The sequence below is a fragment of the Microtus ochrogaster genome, chromosome 17 (genome assembly GCF_000317375.1).
Source record: "Microtus ochrogaster isolate Prairie Vole_2 chromosome 17, MicOch1.0, whole genome shotgun sequence".
Classification (NCBI taxonomy): Eukaryota; Metazoa; Chordata; class Mammalia; order Rodentia; family Cricetidae; genus Microtus; species Microtus ochrogaster.
In genome coordinates, this window is record NC_022019.1 from 6054108 (window position 1) to 6067410 (window position 13303).

The 13303-nt window shown below is 42.4% G+C and overlaps 1 protein-coding gene across 4 annotated transcripts in view; it reads right to left on the reverse strand.

Annotated features, from left to right (window-relative positions):
- Positions 1-13303, reverse strand: part of Cab39l (calcium binding protein 39 like) — a 115969-nt gene that overhangs the window by 73604 nt on the left and 29062 nt on the right. The window contains exon 1 of one of the 4 annotated variants that reach the window (XM_005355412.3): positions 2412-2831. The exons of the other annotated variants lie outside the window; for them this stretch is intronic. The gene's annotated coding sequence lies outside the window, so the exon portion shown is untranslated. Of the gene's footprint in view, positions 1-2411; positions 2832-13303 lie in introns of those variants that run through there. 4 annotated transcript variants of the gene reach the window in all.

Here is a 13303-nt window from a genome sequence, read left to right on the forward strand (position 1 = left end):
GTATGTGTGAGTGGGTACGCATATAGGTACGCATAGAAGCAGAGGCCAGAGGTTAATGTTAATTCTCTCCACCGTATTTTACTAAGACAGGGTATCTCATTGAACATGGAGCTCAGCAGCTTGGCAATTCAGCAAGACTAGCTGGATAGCAAGCACTGGAATCCGATATTCACCTCCCCAGTACTAATATTGCAGGAGTGTATTACCACACCTGGATTTGTAAATTTTTAAAAAAATATTTATTTGTTAATTATGTAAACAGCGATCTGCCCTATGTATCCCTGCAGGCCAGAAGAGGGCACCAAATCTTATAGATGGTTGTGAGCTACTGTGTGGTTGCTAGGAATTGAACTCAGGACCTCTAGAAGAACAGTCAGTGTTCTTAACCTCTGAGCAATCTTCCTGGTCCCCTACACCTGGATTTTTAAGAGGGTGCTGGGGTGGCAAGCACTGTACCAACTAAGCATCTCACCAGCTTCTCCATTCAATTAATGTAGACCAAAGAGACAGGCCAGTCCTCAGGTGGTCTCTTATCAGGCGCCTACAGTGTGCTATTCACACTGTACTGGACTCCAGAACTGCTACACAGAGAAGCAGAGGCTAGACCGTTTCGTATACCAAAAGAAATCTCTGACAGCAGTGTTAGATTGGGCACTATAAAAATTGAAACCAACTTTGGAAATAACTAAGAATCCCATTTAAGCATCCTTCCAAATGTACCGACTTTGTATCATACTTGCTGTTCTTAAGCATTGATACATGGCAGAAATAAGCACCTTCCCATGGTTGGTTCTCATTTGGTTCTGGCACTAGAACTGACTTTTTAGTCTCTTGAAAAGTGACAATGGTCTTTCTATAGCATGAATAAATTATATTCTCAGCCTAAAATAAAAACCTAACAGCCACTTGATGAATGATTTCCCAGGGAAACGGGCTCTTACATTCAGCAGTCTGCTTACAAAGGAGCTCCTGAAATAAAGCGTTTGTAAACTGTGATGGCACACTCTTTCTCTCTGTGTTTACATTACTGTGTGCCTAAGAAGTGGTGACATCACTAGGTAACACTAGCAAATTACTAAAGCAATTTCCCCCAGAAGACTGTCAAGTTTAATGTAAATTCCATCCATCTAAGGATGGCGTATTGACATTATGTAAAGAAATAAAAGTGCTGACTTTAATTGTATAAGAGTTTGTTCAGAAGTTTCCACAGGCCAACTGAGTTGCTTCTTATATGTTAGATCAACAAACTGGAGGGGGAAAAAAGCCACAAAAGAAAACCTGTTCTACAGGCTTCTGTACACGTAGACCAGAGGAGCTACTGGAAAAAGCAAGCCGTTCTATGTCCAGGCTCTACGCCTGCCCAGAGTTTACTGGCTCTACGCAGGAGTCTTCATTTTCATTAATTTTTTCTGCCTTAAAAGACTCATTTTGAATCAATAGCTGAAGGCACACATTTCTTGAGGCTAGCACAGGGCAGAATAGAAACTTTGCTCAAAATAGTTGTCTTTATGCAATGAATCAATTTAATAGTTAACAACATATACTTCCTTCTACAGGAGAATAATCACACACTTTATATGCATACCTTTTTATATAACACATATGTCTACACCTATATGCAGCTGCAGAGAATATATAATATCCTTTTAAAAATTATACAATGAAGGCTCTATTGGAATATAAATAAACATAGCAAGAATTTACTTTTTTGCTCTTTACACGTATATTTCTAGTTATATCTCTGCAAGTGAGCTACATGACCAACTATATGGGAACTTGGTATCACTATAAGAAGAAAATGCCTAACTCTTTTAACTCAAAAATGTATTATTTATTCATCTTACATTAATGATAAGTTATACAGGTAAATTATCTCCTTTTTATTTTTCTCACAGAACTTTGGAAAAATCAGGTGTTGCTTTGGGTTTCATAGTAGCATCTAACATTTAAATTATATGTACTTTGAATTAATGCTAGCAATACTTTAAGCTGAATTATGGTAGAAGGATGTAATTCATAATAACTTATAATATCAAACACTAAGACAATAGCTTTACATTTCCTGACAATATATAGATAGATAACTTCCAAATTTTCAAACACGTGATAGAAAAACATGAAGAACAGAAACTGCCACTATTTTTGGAAACTGTAAATAAAAAACCATTTCCAAAATAAGATATTTGGAGGACACAGAAAAGTTGGTAAGGATTCAAGTGCCTTAGGCAACAGAGAAGTACTGTTTTGTAGTTGTTGTTTTTCCGGACCTCTCCTAGTAACAGCAGTTCATCGTGCAAAGAAACAAGCAACAGTCCAATTTAACATATAAGTATTGCTGTAGAACTCAATTATCTCTTATTAATTCACTTTCCTCAACCCAAACCAATACAGAAAACCTTGCTGTTACTCACCAAGGGCTATAGAAACTCCCCAGCGTGTCTAAGCAACAAAACGTAGAGCCATGATGAGGTGCTGAAGACAGCTCTTTTCTCGGGGTCAAAGCACTTCAGATGAAGTAGCCTTTCTCTTCCATTTAATAAAGGATGCCTCCTCCTCCTCAAGTGTGGTGGAGAAAGACTGCACAATTCTGTCTTGACTTTCTGACTCTCTGAAGAGTAACAGTTACCGCCGGAAAACGTTAGCAGAAAATGATCACTTGAACACTCACAGAGAGCCGCAGTAAATTTCCACTCTGCTAGCTCTCGGATTCCAAGCCTTGCTTGTCTCTTAATCTGTCATAGGCAGTTCTGTTTCTGGTCAAACCAGCTTGCTTATTCGCTCGCTCTCCCTCTCTAGCACGGGGCTTGAGATGCACACCACACAGTCACAGCTCCTTTCCCCCCCTCCCTGCCGCCCCTGTTGTGTAACGTTACAAGACTGCCTGTCTGTAAAGCAATTAACAGAGACAAAATTAATTCTCGGGCAAAAAGAAAAGTCTGAAGATAAACAGAAATTTGTCATCACTTTTTCCCTCTACGTCTTGAACCAATTCCTGTATGGGATTTTGTCAAAAGATTAAGCTGGCTCGACCATCTTACTTCAAAATATAAATGTAGATTCCCAGCAACTGCTCACTGACAGTAACAATAACAGGCCTGATGGCTAACGTGTGGGCTCCTCAGGGAGAACGCTGTCACAATGAGAACGCGCAGTGAGGAGATATGCAGGCACTACCAGTGTAACCAGAAAGCAAGGGAGACCTCAGAGTGTTAATAAATGAATTTTAACAGTGTAATTTTTATAAAAAGACAATCAAATTTTTAGTACTTTATGTTTTCAAATGCAGAGTAACACTTGCAGTTATAATGAAAAAATTATAAGAACAGAAAACTACAGACACCAGAAATCTAACTAGAGTCTCTTATGTTTTATTGCAAACTAGACACAACTATTTCAACAGAAAGTTTTCTATCTAAGCATTTGTGGTCAAGCTCCGCTATTCCTATTCAGTGAGAATTAGAAAGGCCACAGAGAACAGTTAAAAATTCTCACATCCATATTAGTATAGTAAAACACCTTCAAATTGTGGCTTCGAGACTAGGCTTTGGGGAAGGCAGAGAGGAAAGGTGACTCAGAAGACATTTTCAGGATTCTTTGGAACTGAATTCCCAGGTCTGTACTGAAGCCAGTTACAGCTGCTTTGGAGTGCCAGCCCCCAGCCTCCAATATGCAAGAGTCCTTGGTTTCTCTCCCCAGAACTCCCAATTACAGACCTGACAACAGTAGTTATGGGACCTATTACTCAGACACTAATGCTTCTCAACAGAACTAGTTTCTCTTGGAGTATGAGCTCAATTAAAGTCTAACTATCTCTAAATAGCTGTTTAAATGCCTGAAGAAAAATAAGCATATAAAATTTGGCTTTAAAATAGAGATTATTGGGCTAGTGGGACAGCTAGGTGATTGCCATTAAGCCTAGTTCAATCTTCAGGACCAAACAGCAGGAGGAGGGAACTGACAACACAGGTTGTCCTCTGAACACATGTACAGAGCGGCACATGCACAAATACACACAATAAAATAAATGGAATATATATACTTAATGAGGTTCATTTAAAGCAGTGAAGTTGGGGGCAGTAAATTTTGTTTTCCCGAGCTGGCTATCAAATCCAGAGGCTTGTGCTAGGTAAGTGCCTTATCATTGAGTCCAAGTCCCAGCTAAAACATAGTTTTGAATTTTAAATATACTGTACATAATTATTTAGGTATTTCTTAACATCTAAGAATAGGTATCAAATTTGTCTAGAGATCAGCCAAAAATTATTCTTTCAATCACATTTGAAAATAAATCAATCGTATGTCCTAGTCTGTAAGTCTTCCTTTTTCTCACCTTTCAAAACAAGGCCTCGATGTTTAAGTCAAATCTGGCCTTGAATTCCTATCAGCCTCCCAAGTGCTGGGTTAACAGACATGACCAGATCTTGATGCCAAATGCAAATTATTCTAAACTGGTAAGGACCATTAATGCCTTGTACCCTGGATATATTCTCAAGAGTCCTACCACAATCAAAGAAATTCAGAATTTATAAGAGTGGTTCTTAAAAAAACTTCAAGGTAAATGTTTTAAAGTATCTTTGAAATCAGAAGACCTTATGGCTTCGACACTCAGCACAGAAAGTAAGATCCATAGGGGATAAGATAGGGATAGGTGCAGGGCACTATTAAGGGCAGAGCACTCACCAATCTATCCTGCATCTACAAAGGCCCAGCGCTCCACCCCAGACCCCACTGCCCCTCTCATATGAATACATAGACTTAGTAAGAAAGCTATTAGACCACAAAGACATCAATTTTACTTTTTCTAAAAGACAAAATGGGATGGGCCTCCTTCTCTGACCACAGTAATAGAACAGATGTTATAACCAGAAGTCGCTGGCCCCACTCAGGCCTGATTCACTGGTGGACACAGATGGCGCCCACTCCCCCCACCACTTCTGAGTCTGCAGAGGTCACAATCAACCAGGAGCCCACATGGTGCCAGATCTCTAGGCCTAGAAATGGGAGAGAGGAAAAACAACGGCTCCACGCTATACCTTGTGGCTGGGGCAGCAACCCAGTCAAGTGCCACCGTGACCCAACTAAGAGCCCAGGCAGTGGGCAGCTGAGCATCAATGTGGTGAAAGAGTACAGGGTGGGAATATGGAAGAGAGGGAGAGGCAGATCAGAAGAGGTGAGGGTGCTGAGGAACGAGCTGATTGAATGGCCAGGTGGCCACCTGAGTCCAGGGAGATATCAGGGCCTGGGCTATGACTGGGCTTGATCTGTGGCCCTGGAGCAGCCAAGCAGGCCGTGTTGATTATCTGTGTCTCCTGTTGTGGCTAGGGGCCACCTGGGGCCACGTTGGTATCTGAGGGTTGTACTGCTGTGGGGGTCACACCAATCTGGGTGGCGTGCACAGCCACTTGGGGTCAAGCTGGCCCAGGCTGTCAAGGACCATGTCTGGGTCCATAGTCCTGCTGTGGCTGGGGTCTGTGTTTATATCCCTGGCCCATGTTAGTGCTAAGGCCCACATGGATTCTAGAGGTCTGGGTAGCAAGGAACCTGTGTCCATGTTGCTGGCTGAGGGACGGTTGTGCTGCTGCCAGGGTCAGGCCAATTGGGTGACTAGGGCTGTCAATTGGAGCCATGTTTGTGTCCATGGCCCTGCTGCAGCCAGGATCTGTGTTGATGTCTGTGGCTCCTGAGACAGTCAAAGACCATGGCCATGCTGGGGTCTGGGGCCACCTGGGACCATATTGGTGTCAGAAGGCCATGTTGATGAGGGTTGCCTGTGCTGCCATCTGGGGCCATGGTGATACCCTGGCTGTGGCCATGGTCCTACCACACCCAGGGACTGTGGCTTGTATTGCCACCAAAAGCCACATAAATGCCTGGGATCTGGGCTGCAACCTATGGCCATGAGGGTATCCGAGGGCCATGCTGCCACCAGGGGCCATGGTGTTGTCCAGTGACAGGCCACTGCATAGGGCCATGCCAGGGTCTGTGGCCCTGTGAGAGCTGGGGTCCTGGGTGGTGTCTGTGGCTCCAGTTGCCACCAAAAGCTCTGTGGATGCTGGGGTCTGGCTAGCCATCTGTGACCACACTGGTGACCTGGAGCCATGCTGATTTGAATGGTCTGTGCTGCCACAAGGCCATGATGCTTGGGCATCCGGGCCCAAGCTGCTGCTGAAATCCCTGTCTGGGCCTGTGGTGATGTGCATTGCCTGGATTAACATGGGGTCACTGGAACTATGCTGTGCAGAGCCAGCCCCACCCTTCAATGGCCCTGCCTCTTGCCTGATACTACAGCAGGTGAACTGGCCAAACCCCTCAGGGGAAAGCTCACCCCCTCCCCTGGGAAAGATGACCCTATACCTCTCGTCTACCATGTGGGGGCATGAGTGAAAGAAAGATGTTCTCCCCGTCTCACCCATTGCCACTTATAGCAGATGAGAGAGCTAGGAGGCCCCGAGGTCACAAGAGTGGGAGAGCTAGCCCTGAACCCCACCGGCTACAGTGAACGAGAAAGCAGCCTCTGCTTCCCCTATGGGCAGCACACTAGAGCTGGCCCTGCTGTTGGCGAAGCAGGTGAGCCAGCCCTGAGGGTGTGAGAGCAACAGAGCTGATTGCCCCCATCTGCCATACGGTGACATAGCTGAGGGAAAGATGTCCTCCCCTCTGTCCCTTGCTACCTGTGACCCGCGACAGATGGCCCCAGGGTCATCAGAGGGAGAGAACTATCCCTGCGCCACACCAGCTGCAGCACACTCAAGAGCAGGCCCCGCTCCCCGCCTAGGCAGCACACTAGAGCACACTGTGTTGTTAGGGGCACACGTGAGCCATCCCCGAGGGCATGAGAGCAGGAACGCTGACCCCTCCCTCGTATGCCTGCTACATCAATCACCTTGCCTAAGCACAACAGTAGGGCTGGCTCTGGTGATGACAGTGAGGGAGACTCACTCTGAGGGCCCAAAAGAGAACTGATCCAGCTCCTTGCTGTAGGCTGCACTGCGTGAACTAGCCGACACACTGCTGGAGAGCTCATCTGGGGAGTAAGGATGAGGCTGACCAACCCAGCTACTACCCAGGCCCAGAACCAGGGCTACGAGTTGGCCTACCCCAACATCCACACAGTCTATTAACTGTTGGAGCATGTGAAGGGGATGAACCGACAGATCCAAAACAACAGGATCCCCATGACACAGGACAACAACAGGATATCCCAGAGGAGCCCCATTGGAGCCCATTATTGGTTATGTAGCAGAAACCCGAGGCCTAGAGCTGACAGAGGCCTCATGGCAATGTGTTGTGGAATACTAGTTAAAGATGTGTTACATTTATTTATGCTGTGGAATGTTTGTTTGATGATGCAAAGATGTGTTGCATTTGTTTAACTCTATGAAGCTGTGTTACCTTGCCTGTTGAAAACACCTGATTGGTCTAATAATGAGCTGAATGGTTGATAACTAGGCAGGAGAAAGGATGGGCAGGGCTAGCAGGCAGAGAGACTAGGAGGAGAACTCTGAGAAGATGGAAGAGTGAGCAAAGAAGGGGTCAGTCACCCAGCCACACATGAAATAAAAAGGAAAAGCCGGGTGGTGATGGCGCACACCTTTAATCCCAGAGGCAGAGGCAGGCTGATCTCCGTGAGTTCAAGGCCATCCTGGTTTATAAGAGCTAGTTCCAGGACAGCTCCAAAGCTACTGAGAAGCCCTGTCTCGAAACCCGCCCCTCCACAAAAAAAAAAAAAAAAAGAAAAAGAAAAAGAAAAAAGAAGAATACAAAAATAGAGAAAGGTAAAAGCTCAGAGGTAAAAAGTAGGCAGAAAAAGTTAAGAAAAGTTGGGTTTTGAAGATGCTACAAAAACTGTTATCAAAATAAAACACTAAGAGAAGAACCATTTCCAAACCAATGAATAGAGCATTCTTAAACTATGGGAAACTCCAATCAGACTATAGTATAAACAAAGCATTTGGATCTCAAAAAGAGAAACAGAATAGGAAACACAAAGCAATGCCTAGTGGATGAATGTCTAAAAAACTTTAATTATATTTACTTATTCATGGTGCATGGCCAAAGCCACTACTGCATGCGTATGAGGCAGAGGACAACCTGCAGGTTCTCTCCCTCCACCATGTGGTTTCCAGAAATCAACTCAAGTCATAAGTCTTGCTGACAAAGCCTTTCTTTAACTACTGAGCAATCTTTTAGTGCTGTTTTCAAATTTTCATGAAACCATAAACACATAATCCAAGTACCAAAATCACCAAATGTAAGAAACAAGAAGAAACTAATTCCAATGAATACTATAATCGAATCACTTAAGAACATCACTAAAGTACTTTAAGAAAAAATCTAGACAAGAATAATTCAGATGTGCACATGTACCACATATGGTGCATCATCCACACAAACATGCATGTGTGCAACCAAGAAACTAAACCAATGCAAGAACCAAAGAAACAATAAAGAACATATCAACTAAATGAAAAATAGAAATAAATGAAAGAAAAATAGATCCTTTGAAAAAATTTGATAAAATTTAAAATATCTAGCAATGTGTCAAAGGAAAAAAGACTAAAACATTAAATTATAAAACAACTAAGAGAGACTATAAGGAAATATTTATCTAGTTACTGGATGTGTATGGTAATTATTCAAGCTAGACATAATTGTTTGGAAATCACCCCTCCCTACCTGCTTTTGAAACTGATTCTTTGTCAAGAAATGAAGTATAGTCAAGTATTAGATAAAACTTGAGAACATGCTGAAGGTGGTATCATTTAACCTGCTCCTTTATCCTGTGTGTCCTATAAACAAGAAACTAGATATAAAAAGTATAGCAAAATAAATGCTTTTGTCAAGATAATTTCATTAGTCCACCAAGGATACACTTGATAATGTTTCAAGATGTTCTTGATTGTCATAGCTAGTATCTACAGAGAAAAGCCTAGGGGTGGTGGTGGTAATCATCCTGTAATCAGAAAACATACATCCCCAACGAAGGATGATCCAGACTAAAACATCCACAGTAACAAAAATGAGAAAGCCTGGATTAAAAGCCGACTCAGTTCAAACTTAAAGAGCATCATGGAGTTAATTATTTTTCTGCATTCCCATCTCCTGAACTTTCTTCATTCACAGTTGCGATCTCTCCACGTGGTGATGGTTCTGATAGACCCTTGGTCATCAGTATCTCAAAAGCCTCTTGATAATTGTGTCAGTCTTTGAATCAGGACCCTGGCCTTAACCATGGACCCACCTGGCTAGGTAGACACGAGTGGTATGAGATTGGGAACCCTAAAAGGCGAGAAAGGGATGCATCAAGAGGCTTCTATTATATGGCCCTTAGGGACTGAGGAAAGAACAACTTAATCTTCTATTAGTTTCCTGTCAGACATTAAAGGGAACACTGGGCAAGATCAAATGCACCATGATTTAACTGCAAGGAGCCCACAGTTAGCTGGTCACATTCATATACCAGTCCAATCTAGCTGTAAGCATCCATTCCTATCCTTTCCCAAATCTATACTTTCAAGAACAGTTCTGCCTAACATTAGACAAGTTTTCCAGATGAGATTAATAGTGTGCTCACCCCAACCTGTTGGCTGGCTATACCAAAATTATAAAATTACTGCCTTCCTCACACATTCAATGACAGGAATTAGGAGGTGTGGCCTTGGTAGAGGAAGTGTGTCACCGAGGGTAGGCTTTGAGGTTTCAGAAGCCCACGCCAAGCTCAGAGTCTCTCTCTAACTGCTGTCTGCGGATCCAGATATAGAACTCTCAGCTACCATCTCTGCTCGCATGCTGCCATGCTCCCTGCCATGAGGACAATGAACTCAACCTCTGAGACTGCAATCAGTCATATTAGAAATGGTTTCCTTTATAGGAGCTGCTATGATCATGATTTCTTCATAGCAATAGAACACTGACTAAGACACACATGAAAAAAGCAAAGACGAAGAAACATCAACATATATAGTCCACCCTATAAGAGAGGAAATATGTTTCTTTTGACAGGCACTGTTGGTGTTCCCGTCTGAGATCTTTCCTATCAAACAAGTAGGTAGGTGTGTGTGTCTATGTGTGTGTGTTTATAAAGACCTCTGAAACTGCCCCAAAGCACACAAGATACCTCCATTACACTCTAATTATTCTCAAATAAAGCAATCATAATACAAGTTTATGCTCAAAACAAGTTATATCGGAAATGGCTGTTGTACTTTACCTTCATAAAATACATGTATATACATGCATGTTTTACACTATGAGATATATTAAAAATGTGCTGGAGACCCATGGTCAGTCTCTTCTAAAATGCATAAACACAAACCTTTGGCTTTTTAAAGTGACATTTATGTCTCTTTTCTCCCCACTGTCTTTCTAAAATTTAATTTTCAGAAAGACTTTAATTTTCAATTAGGTGAATGCGCAGGTCTGTGAGGGGTATGGATACATGAGTGCAGGTGTTGTGATAAATAGAAGAGGGTGACAAACCCCCTGGAGCTGGTTGTGAGCTGCCTGACATGGGGCTGGGAACCACACTCTGGCCCTTAAGGGAGTAGTGTATGCTCTTCATCCCTGGGCCACTCCAGTACCCTCCCACTGTCCTGCATACTCACTTTCCATTCATGGTTTATTTCAATATTGTTTGAATCCTTAAGCAACAGAGCATAGCTATAAACTATTATGGATTTACCTTTGGCTAATATAGAGCACAGGATTAATTCTGCAATAGCCTGACACAAGAAAAGAGCCACAGAGCAAAGAACCTGCTATCTGCCTTTTCTCCTGGCAGACTGCTGGAACATCTGTATGTGGAGATGCCTCTAGCTTTTCTTTCTTTTCATTTTTATTTTAGGAAGAGTCAACTATGTGGTCCTAGGAGTTGGCTAAAGATATTTAGTTTGGCTTTCATAAAATCAGAATATGGAGGAACCTCTCAATGATGAATGCTTTGGGAATATCCCAAACCTTAACTGTTCTGGTTTCTCCTGGCTCACTTCCCATCTGCTATGGCTATTTTTGGGAAGGAGGAAGCTGAATAACAAATCAGGGAATATCCCTTTCTAATTTAATTGGTGGTATCTGTAGCTGAGAAGTAATTCTTTTCCTCTTTCCAGGATAACTGTCTTTTTGCTACAGTGGGACAAACAGACATAGGCACAGACTCTGAAGGAGCAATAGACCTGGATGGACAGCTTGTTCAGCCAGTGGAGTATGAGAAACAGAGACAGTATGGGGCTGAGAACAGTAGCGAAGACACAATGGCTACGGAAGGAAAAAGCAGAGAGTATACTACAACATCACTGTTGTTGGGAAGAGACCTTCAAGAAGAGGAAGTGTTCGCTACTGACTGAAGAGAGCACCCACTTTGGTGTCCATTTTTAATTGCTTCAAGACCACAGTATCAGAGGAAAAGGGGCCTTCAAAGAATCCCTCAGGAAAACAAAAAGGACTTCTTAAGAAATCATGTTCTCTAAATTCCTAAAATGACAAGCTCTCTCTATGTATCCCATGCTGCCTTGAACTCACAGAGCTATTTACTCCTGCGTCAGCCTCCTGAGGTTAGGAGGGTGTACCACCACGTCTGCAGTTTCTTTTCAGTGAGAAGGAAAGTGTGAGGATAGGCACCATCCAGGTAAGAGGAATGAAGTTAGAAAGTGCATGTTGGTTTCTGTCCCCCCCCCAAAAGTAGAACCCAAATCATAGAATAGAATGTGCCACACCAACTTCAGTGTCGTCTGTGTGACATGACATATGTCATTATGCCGAACGGGAGCTCCGTGTACCATGGGACTAGGCTCCCTGGAGGTCAATGGTAGACAGCCCGGTATTGGCAGCTCTTGGGGCATAGATGGATTTCTCGATTAGCTGGCTATGTGGGATATGGGCTTTGCACAATCTCTTTTATAATCATGATATTCTATATATCTACAAGACAAGGATTATCTCTTCAGGAACAGCTCTGGGATAGGGAAGCACAGTATGGGAATGTATAAGACTACAGCAGAACCTTTGTCATATACGAGGTGTATGATGAGCAAGGGAATAGATGGGTTAATGTTGATGGACAAAGACTGTTATACTTTGAACTTTACGGATAGGCTTGCTAGATCCCAACCCCCATGGTGTCTGCTGCATAAGAAGGTACTAAAAAGTATATTTCAACAGGTGCAGAGAACTGATTAGATATATTTGGTCACTAGATGAAATAAAGGGTTAGAAAGATAGCAATAATGCGACAGAAACTTTTTATTCTTAGATAAGATGAAACCACTTGTCTGAGGTTAAAATTCCCAAGGACAAGATTTCCTCTTCTAAGGATGCTTTATGTCTAACACCTGTTCCTGATGATATACTTTTCTTAAATATTGCTGATGTGACTAAAAGAAGCTTTCATACTGTGCCAACCAATGATACATGACCTTCTGATTTGTTATTTGTTGAATGCTATATAATGAAAACATGAATTCAGTAAAATCGCAGCAGATTCCAACCACTCTCTTGTGCGTTGTGTCTGTCTGTCATTCGCCGAACTTGTGCCTTCCTGTTACCAAGACCCTGCTTCTCCCACGGTCTGAGTGGCTCCCCTGAGCCAGTCCGTGGAAAGAATGCACTTAGGTAAAGCTGTTCTCAAAAATCAGAAAAAAACATATGAAAAAAATATAATATAATTCATGTATGGCATATACTGAATTCAACAATTACAATTCCAAGCAATATCACAACACTAAGTGAAATACATTCTATGGTCTTCCATTAAGTTCTCAATTTCAAAAATAACATACCAGCATTATAACCAACAGAATGGGCTCAGTGCTATATCTACAGACCAAAGTAACAATATTCATTATCCCTTTTTGTTCCTGGATCAATTTTCTTCAGTTGTTTAGGTAAGAATGAACAATACATTTTAATAAAAGAGTATGAGGGCGGGTCAAAACTATAAAATACCCTTTAATAAATAAACAAAGAGGTTGTAGAAGAGATGGTTCAATGGTTAAGAGCTTTCCCTGCTTTTCCAAAGAACCCAACTTTGGGTCTCAGCATGGATTACAACCACCTGCAACTCCAGTTCTGGGGGATCCAACTTTCTCTTCTGGTCTTGACCTCCAAGAATATCCTGTATGCATGCAGGCACATGCCAATACTTACACATAATTAAAAACAAATCTTAAAAATAAATGGAGATAAAAAAGTAGAGAATATACCTTTTCTTTTTTTTCTTTTCTTTCTTCTTTTTTTTTTTTCGAGACAGAGTTTCTCTGTGGCTTTGGAGCCTGTCCTGGAACTAGCTCTTGTAGATAAGGCTGGCCTC